Raw genomic sequence first — 21575 nt, forward strand, 5'->3', positions numbered from 1 at the left:
ACGACGTCAATTACCAAAATACTCATCCTAAAACATTTCTGAAAATACACAGCCTACAGCAATCGAAAGACACAGATCTTGTGGAATCCAGACAATATTTCAGATTTTCTAAGTGTTTTACAGCGAAAACACAATATATCGTTATATTAGCATACCACATGAGCTAACATCACACCAGCATTAAATCAAGGCAAAAGGGGCGATAACGTTATGGCCACCAAAATATATAATTTTTTCACTAACCTTCTCAGAATTCTTCAGATGACAGTCCTGTAACATCATATTACACAATGCATATAGAGTTTGTTCGAAAATGTGCATATTTAGCATCACAAATCGTGGTTATGCTATGTAATCAGTCAAAACATGGCATGCATTCGGTCCGGCGCCATCTTGGAAGGGCACCTAAGTTTACGATTATTTATCGATTAGATTGACTAAAAAAATACAGGTTGGACAGCTAATGAAAGATGCATTGGTTATTAATGCAACCGCTGATTTAGATTTTTAAAATTTACGTTACTAGACATACATTGTGAGTTACAGCCAGACTAGTGCCGCAAAAAATGGCTGACAACTGCGTTTACATTTTCCACATAAATACGGAATAAAATCATAAATAACTCTTACTTTTGGACGAGCTTCCATCAGTATCTTGGGCAAGTGTCCTTTGTCCAAAAAATCGTTGCTTTGTTGTAAAACGACCTCCTCAACTTCGGATCTAGCAGCTAACGATAGCTACACGGCACACACATGCCCAAATCCTGAAACGCAATACTAAGGAAATTCAGAAAAATAGCAATATACTCGCATAAACTGATATAAATCGGTTTCAAATAACTTCGTTATGATGTTTCTAACACCTGTAATTAATCACAGACGGATATATCTTTGATCAATAACGAGCTTTTGAGCATGCGATTCTGATGTCCTCCCTTGCGTCCTGGCCAGCGTCGAAAAGAAGGGTCATCTCACTCCATTCCGTTTTATAAACTCTGAGAAACACGTAGAGACACCATTCCACTTCTCATTGGTTACTGACATCCAGGGGAAGGCGGGTGCAGTTCATGTCAAGCCATAGGGCACACACAGAGTTTTAAACTGATCCGAAATCAGAGACTATTTTTCAGAGCTTCGCATGTCCTGTCATGAGTTTCGCTGTAGAAAGAGTTCTGGTTCACCCACAGACATAATTCAAACGGTTTAGAAACTAGAGATGTTTTCTATCCAATAGTAATAATAATATGCATATTGTACGAGCAAGAATTGAGTACGAGGCAGTTTAATTTGGAAATGTAAAAAAAGAAATAGTGCTAACAGCTCCCCCTATTGCAAAAGGGTTAACCCACTTTTCCTAGGCTTGTCATTGTAAAATAGAATTTGTTCTTATAAGAATTTGTTCTAACTGACTTGCCTAGTTAAATAAAGGTTAAATAAAAAATTGCCTACTCAAAATTTGTTCAATCACATGATGACATTGAAAACACTTATCTTCCCTATCTTTTTTACTACAAAGCATTGAAACGCAAAATGTTCACATGTTGATGTTCGGCTGGTGCTGGAGATACGAAGTTATGATATGAATATGAAGTTGAATAATTGTGTAACTCCCCCCCCCCATTTTTTTTTCTCCATTTAGTTTGGATGCAGAATGACAGACATCACTTTCTGTGTAGAGTCAGCAAAACTAACACTTAGCTCACCTGAAGCACTGAAACACTGTCTGCACCTGCCACCTTTTTAGAGTGTATTGCTTTCTATTGAACAGCATCAGCATTTTCTGAGAGGTACCTCGGCATGCCATTACGGGACGACAGCAGATATCAGGTGCGTTTGTTTACTGCCTCCCTGCTCTTGTTTGCCGCCATTCTTGTTTAGCTCTTGAAAGCGCCACGTCCTAGCCTCAAAGACATGCCTCTAGTTTAGCCCGCACAGTTACAGAATGTCACTACCATCAAAGTCAGAGTACTGAGTTTTTTTACTCCCTTTTCCTTTTTACGAAGCTTCCAGAGCGCAGAGCATTGTCAGTCATCTCCTACGGTAAATGTGGCGCATTAGCTTATTAAATCGCACTACATTCGTGTTTTGACGAGCTGCTGAAGGGGTCGTCTGGCTTTCCCAGACTCCCCTAAGGTGTGGACCTGGTGCTGTGTCAAACAGCTGGTTCAGTTACACTGATAAGAAAGACTGAACAGTCAGGACTTCTGGACACACGGTTTATTTATATGACTGCAATTTGTACAGCAAACTAATTGAAATAAGCCATTATATCAGAAACAACACAAAACTGTCTCCAACCAATACAGATTGTGCACATTACAGACAGATCATTTATCACATTACCATACCTCAGTAATAAAGTACTGTATGTACCATTGAAATATACACTGAGTGTACAAAACATTAAGAACACTCCCTAATATCGAGTTGCAACCCCCCCCCCCCCCACCCCACCCCCACACACATTTTTGCCCTCAGAACAGCTTCAATTCATCGGGCATGGACTCTACAAGTGTGTGAAAGCATTCCACAGGGATGCTGGCCCAGTTGACTCCAATGCTTCCCACAGTTGTGTTAAATTGGCTGGATGTCATTTGGGAGGTGGACCACTCTTGATTCACACAAGATACTGTTGAGTGTGAAAACCCAGGAGCGTTGCAGTTCTTGACACAAACCGGTGCGCCTGGCACCTACTACCATCAAAGGTACTTAAATATTTTGTCATCAAACTTATTTGCCACATGCGCCGAATACAACAAGTGTAGACTTTACTGTGAAATGCTTACTTACAAGCCCTTAACCAACAGTGCAGTTCAAGAAGAGAAAATATTACCAAGTAGACTAAAATAAAAAGTAATAATAAAAGTAACACAATAGAATAAAACAATAACGAGCTATATACAGGGGGCACCGTACCAAGTCAGTGTGCAGGGGTACAGGTTGAGGTAACCTCTAATGTAGGTGGGGCGAAGTGACTTTGGATAGGTAACAAACAAACAGCGTGTTACGTCAGCAGTTTACAAGAGGGTGGTCAAAGGTGATTTTTATGAATTGTTCAGCAGTCTAATGGCTTGGGATAGAAGCTGTTGAGAGCCTTTTGGTCCTAGACTTGGCGCTCCGTACGCTTGCCATGCGGTAGCAGAGAAAACAGTCGATAACTTGGGTGACTGGAGTCTCTGACAATTTATGAGCTTCCTCTGACACCGCCTATTATATAGGTCCTGGATGGCAGGAAGCTTGGCCCCAGTGATGTACTGGGCCTTTCGCACTACCCTCTGTAGCGTTCAGATGCTGAGCAGTTGCCATACCATGCAGTGATGCAACTGGGCAGGATGCTCTCGATGGTGCAGCTGTAGAACCTTCTGAGGATCTGGGGGCACATGCCAAGTCTTTTCAGTCTCCTGGGGGGGAAAAGGTTTTGTCGTGCCCTCTTCACGACTGTCTTGGTATGTTTGGACCATGATAGTTCGTTGTGATGTGGACACCAAGGAACTTGAAACTCTCGACCCGCTCCACTACAGCCTGTTCGGCCCGCCTTTTCCTGTAGTCCACGATCAGCTCCTTTGTCTTGCTCACATTGAGGAGAGGTTTTGTCCTGGCACCACACTGCCAGTTCACGACCTCCTCCCTGTAGGCCATCTCATTATTGTCGGTGATCAGGCCTACCACTGTTGTGTCGTCAGACAACTGAATGATGATGTTGGAGTCGTGTTTGGCCATGCAGTCTTGGATGAACAGGAGTACAGGAGTGGACTAAGTACACACCCCTGAGGGCCCCAGTGTTAAGGATCAGCATGGCGGACGTGTTGATGCCTACTCTTACCACCTGGGGGAGCCTTCACCTCAGGAAGTCCAGGATCCAGTTGCAGAGGGAGTGTTTAGTCCCAGGGGAATTAGCTTAGTGATGAGCTTCGTGGGCACTATGTGGTTGAACGCTGAGCTGTAGTCGATGAACAGCCGGGTGAGAAAGAGCGGTGTGGAGTGCGATGGAGATTGCGTCATCTGTGGATCTGTTGAGGCGGTATGCAATTGGAGTGGGTCAGGGTGTCCAGGGGGATGCTGTTGAGTGAGCCATGAACTTTCAAAGCACTTCATGGCTACCGACGTGCTATGGGGAGGAATCATTTAGGCAGGTTACCTTCGCTTCCTTGGGCACAGGGACTATGGTCGTATGCTTGAAACATGTAGGTATGACAGACTCGGTCAGGGAGAGTTGACAGTTTAGTGTTCAGTTCAGTGAAGACACTTGACAGTTGGTCCGCTCATGATTTGAGTACACGTCGTGGTAATCCGTCTGGCCAGCGGCTTTGTGAATGTTGACCTATTCAAAGGTTTTGTTCACATCGGCTACCGAGAGCGTTATCACACAGTCATCCAGACAGCTGGAGATCTCGTGGATGCTTCAGTGTTGCTTGCCTCGAACATGGATTAAAGGCATTAGCTCGTCTTGTAGGCTCATGTCACTGAGCAGCTAGCGTCTGGGTTTCCCTTTGTTGTCCGTAATAGTTTTCAAGCCCTTCCACATCCGATGAGCGTCAGAGCCGGTGTAGTAGATTCAATCTTAATCCTGTATTGACGCTTTGCTTGTGTGATGGTTCGCCTGAGGGCATAGCGGAATTTCTTATAAGCGTGTGCATTAGTCTCCTGTAGTGTAGCATCCTCGTCATCTAACCACTTCCGTATTGAGCGAGTCACTGGTACTTCCTGCTTTAGTTTTTGCTTGTAAGCAGAATCGGGTTGATAGAATTGTGGTCAGATTTGCCAAATGGAGGTGGGGAGGCTCTGTATGCATCTCTGTTTGTGGAGTAAAGGTGGTCTAGGATGTTTTGTCTCTGGTTGCACATGTGACATGCTGGTAAAAATTTGGTAAAACTGATTTAAGTTTGCCTGCATTAAAGTCCCTGGCCACTAGGTAAACCGCTTCTGGTGAGCATTTTCTTCTTTGCTTATGGCCTTATAGAAATGGTTGAGAGCGGTCTTAGTGCCAGCTTCGCTTTGTGGTGGTAAATAGACGGCTACAAATAATACAGATGAGGACTCTTGGTAGATAGTGTGGTCGACAGCTTATTACACAAGGTGTTCTACCTCAGGCGAGCAATACCTCGAGACTTCTTTAATATTAGACATTGAGCACCAGATGTCATTGACAAAAAGACACACACCCCCACCCCTCGTCTTACCAGAGGTAGTGTCTCTGTTCTGCCGGTGCYTGGAAAATCCCGCCAGCTCTATATTGTCCGTTTCTTCGTTCAGCCARGTCTCGGTGAAACATAAGATGTTAGTTTTTAATGTCCCGTTGGTAGGATAATCTTAATAGTAGGTCATCATTTCAATTTTCTAACAATTGCACGTTAGCAAGGAGAATGGAAGACATTGGGAGTTTACTCGCTCGCCTCTGGATTCTCAGAACGATCCCTGATCTGCGTACCCTTTTCCAGCGTCTTTTCTRCACGCAAAAGGCGTGGWTCTGGGCCTGTTCCAGTGAAAGCAGGATATCCTTCTTGTCGGACTCATTAAAGGAAAAKYTTTAWTCCAGTCCGCGGTGAGTAATCGCTTTTCTGATGTCCAGAATTTATTTTCGGTCATAAGAGACGGTAGCAGCAACATTATGTACACAATAAGRWAAAAAATAAGTTCCACAAAACAAAAAAWTGCAAAATTGGTTGGGAGAATGTGAAACATCAGCCATGTTCTTCGGCACCATCTTCACCCTCTGTAWGGCACACATACACAGTSCTTGTCTCAATTGTCTCAAGGCTTCAAAATATTTTTTTACCCGTCTACTCCCCTTCATCAACACTGATTAAAGTGGATMTAACAAGTGACATCAAGAAGGGATTATAGCTTTCACCTGGTCAGTCTGTCATGAAAATAGCAGGTGTTCGTAATGTTTATACACTCAGTGAATATTCATTGTTTTTGATTGAGGACTGAGAATGGACCATTCCGGAACATGCAACACCTCTTGGAAAGCCACTCTGGTGTGTCTTTGGCATTAAAAGGGGTGTAATTATTTTTCTGAAAAAGTTAACTTCCCAGGGTTTTGAAATGTCTACGGCAGGTTTTTCCTTTACTTTTTCCTGGGCTTTGCTCCTTAATTTTTTATTTCAATCCTCACAAGCCTCCCAGTCCCTGCCGGTGACAAGCATARCCATAACATGATTTTGCATTCACAAAACTTTAAAATACAGTGCATTCCCTCCACATTACTGGCCTGTACGACAAAGTGAAAAGAACGTCTGCCAACACCTTGTCACGCCCTGACCTTAGTTATCTTTGTTTTCTTAATTATTTTGGTTAGGTCAGGGTGTGACAAGGGTGGTATGTGTGTTTTTGTCTGGTCTAGGGTTTTTGTATGTCTAGGTTGTGTGTGTAGTCTAGGCATACGTAGGTCTATGGTGGCCTGGATTGGTTCCCAATCAGAGGCAGCTGTTTATCGTTGTCTCTGATTGGGGATCCTATTTAGGTTGCCATTTTCCAGTTTGGTTTGTGGGTGATTGTCTATGTTGATGTTGCATGTCTGCATTCGTTATCATTAGCGTCACGGTCGTTTGTTATTTTGTATAGTTTGTAATAGTTTGTTTCAGTGTTCTTTAGTTGTCATTAAATAAGATGTATTCACATCACGCTGCGCTTTGTTCTCCTCACTACGACGATCGTGACACACCTTGCACAGTCTTCGCATTTTGCTTCCTTCAAATTTATTCTGAAAGGGGATTACATTTCATAGTTTTCCTACAAATCTACGGAACCTACAGTAGCAGTCAAAAGTTTGGACACACCTACTCATTCAAGGGTTTTATTTATTTATACTATTMTCTACATTGTGCAATAATAGTGAAGACATCAAAACTATTAAATAACATATTTTTCWAATTTKTTTRCTTAATGCATTTGAGCCAATCAGTTGTGTTGTGACAAGATAGAGGTGGTACACAGACAATAGCCCTATTTGGTAAAAGACCAAGTCAATATTATGACAAGAAAAGCTCAAATAAGCAAAGAGCAACAACAGTCCATCAATACTTTAAGACATGAAGGTCAGTCAATGCAGAACATTTAAAAAACGTTGAAAGTTTCTTCAAGTGCAGTGGYAAAAAACGGCTCTCATGAAGGTCGCRACAGGAAAGGAAGACCCAGAGTTACCTCTGCTGCAGAGGTTAAGTTCATTAGAGTTACCAGCCTCAGAAATTGCAGTCAAAATAAATGCTACAAAGAGTTCAAGTAACAGACACATCTCAAAATCAACTGTTCAGAGGAGACTGTGTATATCAGGCCTTCATGGTCAAATTGCTGCAAAGAAACCACTTCTAAAGATATATATATATATATAAACATCACTGACATTTTCAACCTCTCCCTGACAAGTCTGTAATACCTACATGTTTCAAGCAGACCGCCATAGTCCCTGTGCCCAGAAGTGAAGGTAACCTYCCTAAATTACTTCCTCCCTGTATCACTAACGTCGGCCATGAAGTGCTTTGAAATGCTGGTCATGGCTCACATCACAGATATCATCCCGGAAACCCTAGACCCATTCCAATTCGCATACCGCCCCNTTCACGACTGTCTTGGTATGTTTGGACCATGATAGTTCGTTGGTGATGTGGACACCAAGGAACTTGAAACTCTCGACCCGCTCCACTACAGCCTGTTCGGCCCGCCTTTTCCTGTAGTCCACGATCAGCTCCTTTGTCTTGCTCACATTGAGGGAGAGGTTGTTGTCCTGGCACCACACTGCCAGTTCACTGACCTCCTCCCTGTAGGCCATCTCATTATTGTCGGTGATCAGGCCTACCACTGTTGTGTCGTCAGCAAACTGAATGATGATGTTGGAGTCGTGTTTGGCCATGCAGTCTTGGATGAACAGGGAGTACAGGAGTGGACTAAGTACACACCCCTGAGGGGCCCCAGTGTTAAGGATCAGCATGGCGGACGTGTTGATGCCTACTCTTACCACCTGGGGGAGCCTTCACCTCAGGAAGTCCAGGATCCAGTTGCAGAGGGAGGTGTTTAGTCCCAGGGGAATTAGCTTAGTGATGAGCTTCGTGGGCACTATGGTGTTGAACGCTGAGCTGTAGTCGATGAACAGCCGGGTGAGAAAGAGCGGTGTGGAGTGCGATGGAGATTGCGTCATCTGTGGATCTGTTGAGGCGGTATGCAAATTGGAGTGGGTCTAGGGTGTCCAGGGGGATGCTGTTGATGTGAGCCATGAACTTTCAAAGCACTTCATGGCTACCGACGTGCTATGGGGAGGAAATCATTTAGGCAGGTTACCTTCGCTTCCTTGGGCACAGGGACTATGGTCGTATGCTTGAAACATGTAGGTATGACAGACTCGGTCAGGGAGAAGTTGACAGTTTAGTGTTCAGTTCAGTGAAGACACTTGACAGTTGGTCCGCTCATGATTTGAGTACACGTCGTGGTAATCCGTCTGGCCCAGCGGCTTTGTGAATGTTGACCTATTCAAAGGTTTTGTTCACATCGGCTACCGAGAGCGTTATCACACAGTCATCCAGACAGCTGGAGATCTCGTGGATGCTTCAGTGTTGCTTGCCTCGAAACATGGATTAAAGGCATTAGCTCGTCTGGTAGGCTCATGTCACTGAGCAGCTAGCGTCTGGGTTTCCCTTTGTTGTCCGTAATAGTTTTCAAGCCCTTCCACATCCGATGAGCGTCAGAGCCGGTGTAGTAGGATTCAATCTTAATCCTGTATTGACGCTTTGCTTGTGTGATGGTTCGCCTGAGGGCATAGCGGAATTTCTTATAAGCGTGTGCATTAGTCTCCTGTAGTGTAGCATCCTCGTCATCTAACCACTTCCGTATTGAGCGAGTCACTGGTACTTCCTGCTTTAGTTTTTGCTTGTAAGCAGGAATCGGGTTGATAGAATTGTGGTCAGATTTGCCAAATGGAGGGTGGGGGAGAGCTCTGTATGCATCTCTGTTTGTGGAGTAAAGGTGGTCTAGGATGTTTTGTCTCTGGTTGCACATGTGACATGCTGGTAAAAATTTGGTAAAACTGATTTAAGTTTGCCTGCATTAAAGTCCCTGGCCACTAGGTAAACCGCTTCTGGGTGAGCATTTTCTTCTTTGCTTATGGCCTTATAGAAATGGTTGAGAGCGGTCTTAGTGCCAGCTTCGCTTTGTGGTGGTAAATAGARGGCTACAAATAATACAGATGAGGACTCTTGGTAGATAGTGTGGTCGACAGCTTATTACAAGGTGTTCTACCTCAGGCGAGCAATACCTCGAGACTTCTTTAATATTAGACATTGAGCACCAGATGTCATTGACAAAAAGACACACACCCCCAACCGCCTCGTACTTACCAGAGGTAGTTGCTCTGTTCTGCCGGTGCGTGGAAAATCCCGCAGCCCTCTATATTGTCCGTTTCTTCGTTCAGCCAGTCTCGGTGAAACATAAGATGTTAGTTTTTAATGTCCGCGTTGGTAGGATAATCTTAATAGTAGGTCATCATTTCAATTTTCTAACAATTGCACGTTAGCAGAGAATGGAAGACATTGGGAGTTTACTCGCTCGCCTCTGGATTCTCAGAACGATCCCTGATCTGCGTACCCTTTTCCAGCGTCTTTTCTCCACGCAAAAGGCGTGGTTCTGGCCTGTTCAGTGAAAGCAGGTATCCTTCTTGTCGGACTCATTAAAGGAAAAATGTTATTCCAGTCCGCGTGAGTAATCGCTTTCTGATGTCCAGAATTTATTTTCGGTCATAAGAGACGGTAGCAGCAACATTATGTACACAATAGTAAAAAAATAAGTTCCACAAACAAAAAATTGCAAATTTGGTTGGGAGAATGTGAAACATCAGCCATGTTCTTCGGCCACCATCTTCACCTCTGTATGGCACACATACACAGTCCTCTGTCTCAATTGTCTCAAGGCTTCAAATATATTTTTACCCGTCTACTCCCCTTCATCAACACTGATTAAAGTGGTGTAACAAGTGACATCAAGAAGGGATTATAGCTTTCACCTGGTCAGTCTGTCATGAAAATAGCAGGTGTTCGTAATGTTTATACCTGAGTGAATATCATTGTTTTTTGATTGAGGACTGAGAATGGACCATTCCGGAAACTGCACACTCTTTGGAAAGCCACTCTGGTGTGTCTTTGGCATTAAAAGGGGTGTAATTATTTTTCTGAAAAAGTTAACTTCCCAGGGTTTTGAAATGTCTACGGCAGGTTTTTCCTTTACTTTTTCCTGGGCTTTGCTCCTTAATTTTTATTTCAATCCTCACAAGCCTCCCAGTCCCTGCCGGTGACAAGCATACCCATAACATGATTTTGCATTCACAACTTTAAAATACAGTGCCATTCCCTCCACATTACTGGCCTGTACGACAAAGTGAAAAGAACGTCTGCCAACACCTTGTCACGCCCTGACCTTAGTTATCTTTGTTTTCTTAATTATTTTGGTTAGGTCAGGGTGTGACAAGGGTGGTATGTGTGTTTTTGTCTGGTCTAGGGTTTTTGTATGTCTAGGTTGTGTGTGTAGTCTAGGCATACGTAGGTCTATGGTGGCCTGGATCGGTTCCCAATCAGAGCAGCTGTTTATCGTTGTCTGATTGGGGATCCTATTTAGGTTGCCATTACCAGTTTGGTTGTGGTGATGTCTAGTTGATGTTGCATGTCTGCATTCGTTATCATTAGCGTCACGGTCGTTTGTTATTTTGTATAGTTTGTAATAGTTTGTTTTCAGTGTTCTTTAGTTGTCATTAAATAAGATGTATTCACATCACGCTGCCTTTGTTCTCCTCACTACGACGATCGTGACACACCTTGCACAGTCTTCGCATTTTGCTTCCTTCAAATTTATTCTGAAAGGGGATTACATTTCATAGTTTCCCTACAAATCTACGGACCTACAGTAGCAGTCAAAAGTTTGGACACACCTACTCATTCAAGGTTTTTATTTATTTTATACTATTTTTCTACATTGTGCAATAATAGTGAAGACATCAAAACTATTAAATAACATATTTTTCAAATTTATTTTCTTAATGCATTTGAGCCAATCAGTTGTGTTGTGACAAGATAGAGGTGGTACCAGACAATAGCCTATTTGGTAAAAGACCAAGTCAATATTATGACAAGAAAACTCAAATAACAAAGAGCAACAACAGTCCATCAATACTTTAAGACATGAAGGTCAGTCAATGCAGAACATTTAAAAAACGTTGAAAGTTTCTTCAAGTGCAGTGGAAAAAAACGGCTCTCATGAAGGTCGCTACAGGAAAGGAAGACCAGAGTTACCTCTGCTGCAGAGGTTAAGTTCATTAGAGTTACCAGCCTCAGAAATTGCAGTCAAAATAAATGCTACAAAGAGTTCAAGTAACAGACACATTCCAAATCAACTGTTCAGAGGAGACTGTGTATATCAGGCCTTCATGGTCAAATTGCTGCAAAGAAACCACTTCTAAAGATATATATAAACATCACTGACATTTTCAACCTCTCCCTGACAAGTCTGTAATACCTACATGTTTCAAGCAGACCGCCATAGTCCCTGTGCCCAGAAGTGAAGGTAACTACTAAATTACTTCCTCCCTGTATCACTAACGTCGGCCATGAAGTGCTTTGAAATGCTGGTCATGGCTCACATCACAGATATCATCCCGGAAACCCTAGACCCATTCCAATTCGCATACCGCCCAACAGAATCTCAATCACACTCCACACTGCCCTTTCCCAACTGGACAAAAGGAACACCTACAGTTGAAGTCGGAAGTTTACATACACCTTAGCAAAATAGATTTAAACTCAGTTTTTCAAGATTTCTTACATTTAATCCTAGTTAAAATTCCCTGTCTTAGGTCAATTAGCATCAGCACTTTATTTTAAGAATGTGAAATGTCAGAATAATAGTAGAGAGAGATGATTTATTTCAGCTTTTATTTCTATCCAATTCCCAGTGGGTCAGAAGTTTACATACACTCAATTAGTATTTAGTAGCATTGCCTTTAAATTGTTTAACTTGGGTCAAACGTTTCGGGTATATTCCACAAGCTTCCCACAATAGATTGGGTGAATTTTGGCCCATTCCTCCTGACAGAGCTGGGTAACTGAGTCAGGTTTGTAGGCCTCCTTGATCGCACACGCTTTTTCAGTTCTGCCAACACATTTTCTAAAGATTGAGGTCAGGGCTTTGTGATGGCCACTCCAATACCTTGACTTTGTTGTCCTTAAGCCATTTTGCCACAACTTTGGAAGTATGCTTGGGGTCATTGTCCATTTGGAAGACCCATTTGCGACTAACCTCCTGACTGATGTCTTGAGATGTTGCTTCAATATATCCACATACATGATGCCATCTATTTTGTGAAGTGCACCAGTCCCTCTTGCAGCAAAGCACCCCACAACATGACGCTGCACCCTTGTGCTTCACGGTTGGGATGGTGTTCTTCTGCTTGCAAGCCTCCCCCTTTTCCTCCAAACATAACGATGGTCATTAGGCCAAACAATGCTATTTTTGTATCATCAGACTAGAGGAAATTTCTCTCCAAAAGTACGATCTTTCTCCCCATGCTGTTGCAAACTGTAGTCTGGCTTTTTTATGGCGATTTTGGAGCAGTTGCTTCTTACTTGCTGAGCGGCCTTTCAGTTTATGTCGACATAGGACTCGTTTTGCTGTGGATAATGATACTTTTTGTACCTTTTTCCTCCAGCATCTTCACAAGGTCCTTTGCTGTTGTTCTGGGATTGATTTTCCACTTTTTTGCACCAAATTACGCTCATCTCTAGGAGACAGAACGTGTCTACTTCCTGAGCGGTATGACGGCTGCATGGTCCCATGGTGTTTACTAGCGTACTATTGTTTGTACAGATGAACGTGGTACCTTCAAGCATTTTTAAATTGCTCCAAGGATGAACCAGATTGTGGGGGTCTACAATCTTTTTCTGATGTCTTGGCTGATTAGTCAACTTGTGTATGTAAACTTCTGACCCACTGGAATTGTGATACAGTGTATTATAAGTGAATAATCTGTCTGTAAACAATTGTTGGGAAAATTACTTGTGTCATGCACAAAGTAGATGACCTAACCGACTTGCCAAAATACAGTTTGTTAACAAGAAATTTGTGGATTGGTTGAAAAATGAATTTAATGACTCCAACCTAAGTGTTTGTAAACGTCCGACTACAACTGTATGTGAGAATGCTGTTCATTGACTACAGCTCAGCGTCAACACCATAGTGCCCACAAAGCTTGTCACTAAGCTAAGGACCTGGAGTAAACACCTTCCTCTTCAACTGGATCTGACTTCCTGATGGGTCACCCTCAGATGGTAAGGGTAAGCAACAACACATTCGCCACGCTGATCCTCAACACTGGGTCCCTCAGGGGTGCGTGCTTAGTCCCTGTACTCCCTGTTCACCTAGACTGCTTGGCCAAGCGCGACTCCAACACCATCGGTAAGTTTGCTGATAACACAACAGCGGTAGGCCTGATCACCGACAACGATGAGACAGCCTATAGTGGAGGAGGTCAGAGCTGGCAGTGTGGTGCCAGGACGACAACCTCTCCCTCAACGTAAGCAAGACAAAGGAGATGATCATGAACTACAGGAAAAGGAGGACTGAACAGCCCCCATTCACATCGACGGGGCTGTAGTGGAGTGGGTCGAGAGTTCAAGTTCCTTAGTGTCCACATCACCAATGAACTATCATGGTCCAAACACACCAAGAAAGTTGTGAATATGGCACAACAACACATTTTCCTCCTCAGGAGACTGGAAGGTTTGCCATGGGTCCAGATCCTCAAAATGTTCTACAGCTGCACCATCGAGACTATCCTGACCGCTGGCATCCGACCGTAAGGCGCTACAGAGGGTAGTGGTACAGCCCAGTACATCACTGGGCCAGCTTCCTGCCATCCAGGAACTATATACTAGACGGTGTCAGAGGAAGGCCCAAAAAAGTGTCAAGAGACTCCAGTCACCCAAGTCATAGACTGTTCTCTCTGCTACCGCACAGCAAGCGGTACCGGAGTGCCTGGTCTATGTCCAAAAGGCTCCTTAACAGCTTCTACTCCCTTTGTTTTTACACTGCTGCTACTCACTGTTTATTATCTATGCATAGTCACTTTACCACAACCTACATTTACAAATTACCTTGACTACCTGTAATCTTGCACATTGACTCGGCACCCATACCCCTGTATATAGCCTGTTTATGTGTTACTTTATTTTTACTTTACTTTATTTATCAAATATTTTCTTAACTCTATTTCTTGAACTAAATTGTTGGTTAAGGGCTCGTAAGTAAGCATTTCACAGTATTCGGCGCATGTAAATAACATTTAATTTCATTTGAACCTACTTTGAACCTAAATGATTGATTGTCTTGATCGCTCGCGTATGTCTTCCAACTCCAGATGTAATACTTTGGTGGAAGCAGCTTTGGCAGCCTCCGTGACTCCTCGTTTATGATATTCTACCAACTTTGCAGAACTCTTAGGGCAACATACACTACTGTTCAAAAGTTTGGGGTCACTTACAAATGTCCTTGTTTTCCATGAAAACATACATGAAATGAGTTGCAACGTGAATAGTCAAGACTTTGACAAGGTTATAAATAATAATTTTTACTTGAAATAATGTGTGCTTCAAACGTTGCTTTCGTCAAAGAATCCTCCATTTGCAGCAATTACAGCCTTGAAGACCTTTGGCATTCTAGTTGTCAATTTCTTGAGGTAATCTGAAGAGATTTCACCCCATGCTTCTTGAAGCACCTCCAGCAAGTTGGATTGGCTTGATGGGCACTTCTTACGTATCATACGGTCAAGCTGCTCCCACAACAGCTCAATAGGGTTGACTGTGCTGGCCACTCCATTATAGACAGAATACCAGCTGACTGCTTTTTCCGTAAATAGTTCTTGCATAGTTTGGAGCTGTGCTTTGGGTCATTGTCCTGTTGTAGGAGGAAATTGGCTCCAATTAATCGCCGTCCACGGGGTATGGCATGGCGTTGCAAAATGGAGTGATAGCCTTCCTTCTTCAAGATCCCTTTTACCCTGTACAAATCTCCCACTTTGCCACCACCAAAGCACCCCCACACCATCCCATTGCCTCCACCATGCTTGACAGATGGCGTCAAGCACTCCTCCAGCATCTTTTCATTTAAAAACATTCATTTGTTTTTTATTTCTCCCAAAAAGTACATTTCTTTGCTGTGTTGTCCTGCAGTATTACGTAACAGGCTTGTTGCAAACAGAACAGATCATTTGAAGTGGATATTTTTTAACACAGCCTTCACTTTGTAATACAGGCCAARAATGTTGATTGAACGCACTGTATTTTCAAGTTTTAAGCTTGCAAAATCATGTTATGGGTTTTCTTGTCACTTGCAGGGACTGGGTAGTTTGTGAAGATTAAAGTACAAATGAAAGGAGCAAAGCCCAGGTACAAAGTTAAAGAAAAACCTGTCGTAGTCTTTTGAAAACCCTGGGGAGTTTTATTTTTCAGCGGAACAATTACACCCATTACACAATCACACCCAAAGACACACCAGAGTGGCTTTCAAAGAGATGTTGAGTGTTCCTGAATGGTCCATTCTCAGTCTGCAATCAAAAACAATGTATATAGACTGAGTGTACAAAACATTTTAGAACTGCTCTTTCCATGACATAGACTGAACAGGTGAATCCAGGTGAAGCTATAATCCCTTCTTGATGTCACTTGTAAAATCCCCTTCAATCAGTGTAGATGAAGGGGAGGAAACGGGATAAATATGGATTTTGAAGCCTTGAGACAATTTAGACATGGATTGTGTATGTGTGCCTTTCTGAGGGTGAATAGSCAATACAAACTATGTAAGTGCCTTTGAAGAGGATATGGTAYTAYGTGCCACGCGCACCGGTGTCAAGAACTAAAACACTGCTGGGTTTTTCACGTTCAACAGAATCCTGTGAGTTCTTTCAATTGAAAGTGTGGATTCACAGCTCCAATCCAGATGTGTTGGTCATTACTGAGACGTGGTTAAGGAAGAGTGTTTTGAATGCTGATGTTAACCTTTCTAGTTATAACCTTTTTCGGCAAGACAGATCTTCCAAAGGAGGGGGAGTGGCAATCTTTACCAAGGATCACCTTCAGTGCTCGGTTGTCTCCACCAAGTCTGTCACCAAACAATTTGATTAGCCGGTTTTAAGCATTAAACTTTCAAATAGCTATTTTTTGACTGTTGCTGGGTGCTATAGTCCTCCATCAGCACCAGCCTGTACCCTACCTGCCCTACGCTCTCTCTCCTGGCCCCTTACACTAAGTCTGAATTTGTCCTGCTAGGTGACCTAAACTGGGACATGCTTAAACCACCTGACTAAGTCCCAAAGCAATGGGACTCCCTAAATATTTCTCAGATTATTACCAATCCCACAAGTTATGACTCCAAATACCCAGAAAAGGCTACTCTCCTTGATGTTATCCTCACAAATAATCCTGCTAGGTATCAGTCTGGTGTTTTCTGTAATGACCTTGGTGATCACTGTTTTACAGCCTGTGTTCGTAATGGCTGCTCAGTGAAATMACTTGTCCTGATTTGTCATAGACCCTTGCTAKAAAACTTTAATGAGCAAGCCTTCTTTCATGAACTGGCCTCTGTAAAATGGTATAGAATCAGCTTGATCCCCTTTGTCGAAAAAGCTTGGACCTTCTTTTTTTATATTTTCAGTGGTATTGTTAACAAACACGCCCCCCATAAAGAAAATGAGAATTAAAAACAGGTTCCGCCCCTGGTTCGACCGTGATCTTGCAGAGTTACTCCTTCTCAATAATTGCATGTGGCGAAAGGCTCGGCACACGCATACTCAGGCTGACTGGCTGTCGTTCAGGCAAATGAGAAATAAGTGCACTCAGGCTATCCGGAAGGCCAAAGTTAGTTTCTTTAAGGAGCAGTTATGTCTCTATGGGTCTAACCCCAAGAAGTTCTGGAAAACGGTTAAAGAKCTGGAGAATAAACCCTCCTCCTCACAGCTGCCCATGTCCCTTAATGTTGATGATGTGGTTGTTACTGACAAGAAGCACATAGCAGAGCTCTTTAGTCACCACTTCATTAAGTCAGGATTCCTATTTGACTCAGCCATGCCTCCTTGCCCGTCCAACATTTCCTCATCTCCCACCCCTTCTAATGCTACTATCCCAGATGCTTCTCCCTCTTTTTCCACTGCCCTGCTACAAAGTTTCTCCCAGCAGGCAGTCACTGAGTCCGGGGTGCAAATGGAGCTCCTTAAGCTTGACCCCCAAAAAACATCTGGGTCAGATGATTTAGACCCTTTCTTCTTTAAGGTTGCTGCCCCTATCATCGCCAAGCCTATCTCCAACCTTTTAACCTGTCTCTCCTTTCTGGGGAGGTTCCCATTGCTTGGAAGGCAGCCACGGTTCGTCCTTTATTTAAAGGGGGAGATCAAGCTGATCCTAACTGTTATAGGCCTATTTCTATTTTGCCCTTTTGTCAAAAGTTTTGGAAAAACTTGTCAATAATCAACTACCTGGCTTTCTTGATGTCTATAGTATWCTCTCGTGTATGCAATCTGGTTTCCGTTCAGGTTATGGATGTGTCACTGCAACCTTAAAGGTCTTCAATGATGTCACCATTGCCCTTGATTCTAAGAAATATTGTGCTGCTATTTTTATTGACTTGGCCAAAGCTTTTGATATGGTAGACCATTCCATTCTTGTGGGCCAGCTAAGGAGTATTGTTGTCTCTGAGGGGTCTTTGGCCTGGTTTGCTAACTACCTCTCTCAAAGAGTGCAGTGTAAGTCAGAAAATCTGCTGTCTCAGCCACTGCCTGTCACCAAGGGAATACRCCAAGGCTGGATCCTAGGCCCCACGCTCTTCTCAATTTACATCAACAACATAGCTCAGGCAGTAGGAAGCTCTCTCATTCATGTATATGCAGATGATACAGTCTTATTCTCAGCTTGGACCCTCCCTGGATTTTGTGTTAAATGCTCTACAACAAAGCTTTCTCACCAGGCTCTGTCGCAGCCGGCCGCGACCCAGAGACCGTTGGGGTGGCACACAATTGGCCCAGCGTCGTCCAGGTTAGGGGAGGGTTTGGTTGGCAGGGATGTCCTTGTCCCATCGCGCACTAGCAACTCCTGTGACGGGCCGGGCGCAGTGCACGCTGACACGATCGCCAGGTGCACGGTGTTTCCTCCGACACGTTGCACATTGGTGTGGCTGACTTCCGGGTTAAGMGGGCATTGTGCCAAGAAGCAGTGCGGCTTGGTTTGATTGTGCTTCAGGGGACGCACGGCTCTCGACCTTCGCCTCTCCTGAGTCTGTACGGAAGTTGCAGCYATGAGACAAGATTGTAACTACCAATTGGATACCACGAAATTTGGGWGAAAAACGGGGRAAAAAAAGATATAAAAAAGCTTTCTCTACCCTTAACCTTGTTCTTAACACCTCCAAAACAAAGGTCATGTGGTTTGGTAAGAAGAATGRCCTTCTCTCCACAGGTGTGATTACTACCTCTGAGGGRTTAGAGCTTGAGGTAGTCACCTCATACAAGTACTTGGAAATATGGSTAAACGGTGCACTGTCCTTCTCTCAGCACACATCAAAGCTGCAGGCTAAAGTTAAATCTAGACTTGGTTTCCTCTATCGTAATCACTCCTCTTTCACCCCAGCTGCCAAACTAACCCTGATTCAGATGGCCATCCTACCCATGCTAGATTATGGAGACGTAATTTATAGATCGGCAGGTAAGGGTGCTCTCGAGCGGCCAGATGTTCTTTACCATTCGGCCATCAGATTTGCCACCAATGCTCCTTATAGGYCACATCACTGCACTCTATACGCTTCTGTAAACTGGTCATCTCTGTATACCCGTCGCAAGACACACTGGTTGATGCTTATTTATAAAACCCTTTAAGGCCTCACCCAACTCTATCTGAGATAGCTACTGCAGCCCTCATCCTCCACATACAATACCTGTTCTGTCAGTCACATTCTGTTAAAGATCCCCAAAGCACACACATCCCTGGGTCGCTCCGCTTTTCAATTCGCTGCAGCTAGCGACTGGAACGAGCTGCAACAAACACTCAAACTGGACATTTTTATCTCAATCTCTTCATTCAATAACTCAATCATGGACACTCTTATTGACAGTTGTGGCTGCGTTGTGTGATGTATTGTTGTCTCTACCTTCTTGCCCTTTGTGCTGCTGTCTGTGCCCAATAATGTGCCCAATAATGTTTGCACCATGTTTTGTTGCTACCATGTTGTTGTTATGTTGTGTTGCTACCATGCTGTGTTGTCATGTGTTGCTGCCTTGCTATGCTGTTGTCTTAGGTCTCTCTTTATGTAGTATTGTGTTGACTCTCTTGTTGTGATGTGTGTTTTATCCTATATTTATATTTTATTCATTTTTTGTATTTTTAATCCCAGCCCCCGTCCCTGCAGGAGSCCTTTTGCCTTTTGGTAGGCCGTCATTGTAAATAAGAATTTGTTCTTAACTGACTTGCCTAGTTAAATAAAGGTTAAATAAAAATAAAATCAAGAATGGTCCACCACCCAAAGGTCATCCAGCCAACATGACACAACTGTGGAAGCATTGGAGTTGACATGGGCCAGCATCCCTGTGGAATGCTTTCAACACATTGTAGAATCCATGCCCCGACGAATTGAGGCTGTTCTGAGTGCTAAAGCGTAGGTGGAACTCAATATTAGAAATGTGTTCTTAATGTTTTGTGCACTCAGTGTATGTTGCCGTAAGAGTTGTGCAATGTTGATAGAATCTTATTCAAAAATGATTCACAACTGTAATTGCTGCCAAAGGTTCTTCTACCAAGTATTATCTCTGGGGTGTGAAGGCACACAATCAATACATCTACTTTTTTCCCCTAACATATGTATTTATTCTTTTACTTTGAAAGTGTTGAGTAGGTTGTGTAGATCGATAAAAAAAATTAATCTAATTTAATCCCTTATTAGATGTAATTTTTAGGCAGCAGAATMTGAAGACTGTGCAAGGGATGTATAGACTTTCACTAGCCACTAGGAATGCTTCTTGACCTTCCCTCTCTAACAATATGCCAGCAAATTCTTTCTGATACTCTTAACACTTCTATGGTTGGCTCTGTTGCAGTTCTCCAGCGTGTTGCAGAACGTCCAGCCACTGAGGGAACAGACTCTGATGCTTGTCCACGGTACAGCAGATGGTGAGTGACTAACTATGTGAAACCAAGAAAAAGGCCTCAACAATGATCTGGGGTCAGTTAGGTTGCTGTTGTGTTGTTGTTTACGATGTAGGACCAGTCTGCAGTCTGCTTCTTGCCAGACGGCACTTAAAACAGCAATAATCGAACAATTGTAAAAAATGAAGAACCTTGGACAAAAATGACAGTTTTTATGAAATATAAGTTATTGAAAGAATCAGTCAATTTCCATTGTACAGAGAATGGTTTTTCCACAAGAAATCCCAATGTGTCACAAATGTTTCAAGTTAGATCATCTTTCATCTCCACCCTGTAATGTTTTGTGTCATTATGTGATCTTGCCGCTCTTCCCGTGACGATTCAAGCAGAATTCTGCTGTAACATTTTCTTWTGCTTCTTTCAGCCAATGTCCACTTTCAGCATACTGCTGAGCTCATCAYGAACCTTGTGAAAGTTGGAGCAAACTACTCGATGCAGGTATGGAGAATGTCATTGTCCGCTATACTGTAGAATACAGGTTCTGTGTAGGTACACTAGATMAATTAAGCCATAAGTCTACCCAAGCTATGGTTGCTTTAAATGTATACTAACAGTAACAAAACTATGCAGTACCCAGCTATGTATGRAGAGTAGGTTACTGTAGTGTGTGTAGTACCATAAACATACAGTAACACCAGCCACTGCATATAGGGAAGGGCACTCAGCTTCTACTGCACTGGCTCAGATGACTGATGATTGGCTAAAATACATGGATAATACAATGATAGTCGGAGCTGTATTGTTAGATTTCAGTGCAGCCTTTGATGTTATTGATCCTAATTTGTTACTGACAAACTCACTCGTTCTGGCTTTACATCACCTGTCATCAAATGGTTGGAGAGTTACTTATCCAATAGAACCCAGAGAGTGTTCTTCAATGGAAGCTTCTCGAACATCAGATAATGGACAGTGCCACAGATAAAGGGTGTGACCATTGAACAAGTTGAAGAAGCTGACCTCCTAGAAGTAACAGTGGATGGTCAGTTATCATGGTCAAGTCATATTGACAAAGTTGAAGTGAAGGTGGGGAGAGGTATGTCAGTTCTAAAAATATGTTCTGCGTACAGGATCTACTGTACTAGTTGTTCAGACTCTGATCTTGTCCCATCTTGATTACTCTCCGGTAATATGGCCAGGTCCAGCAAAGAAAGACCTAGCAAAGCTGTGACTGGCTCAAAACAAAGCAGCACGCCTTGTCTTAACTGCACACACAGAACTAACACCAATAACATGAATGCTAGTCTTTCATGGTTGTGGGTTGAGGAGAAATTGACTACTTCTCTTCTAGTCTTTTTAAAGAAACATTTGTGTGTTGAAAARGCCTAACTACTTGTATAATCTATTTGCATACACTTCAAACAG

The 21575-nt window shown here is 43.1% G+C and overlaps 1 pseudogene; it reads left to right on the forward strand.

The window, feature by feature from the left end:
• LOC111972648 (inactive dipeptidyl peptidase 10-like) overlaps positions 1-21575 on the forward strand; it is a 362938-nt pseudogene that overhangs the window by 339274 nt on the left and 2089 nt on the right.

This window comes from Salvelinus sp. IW2-2015, linkage group LG2 (genome assembly GCF_002910315.2).
Source record: "Salvelinus sp. IW2-2015 linkage group LG2, ASM291031v2, whole genome shotgun sequence".
NCBI lineage: Eukaryota > Metazoa > Chordata > Actinopteri > Salmoniformes > Salmonidae > Salvelinus > Salvelinus sp. IW2-2015.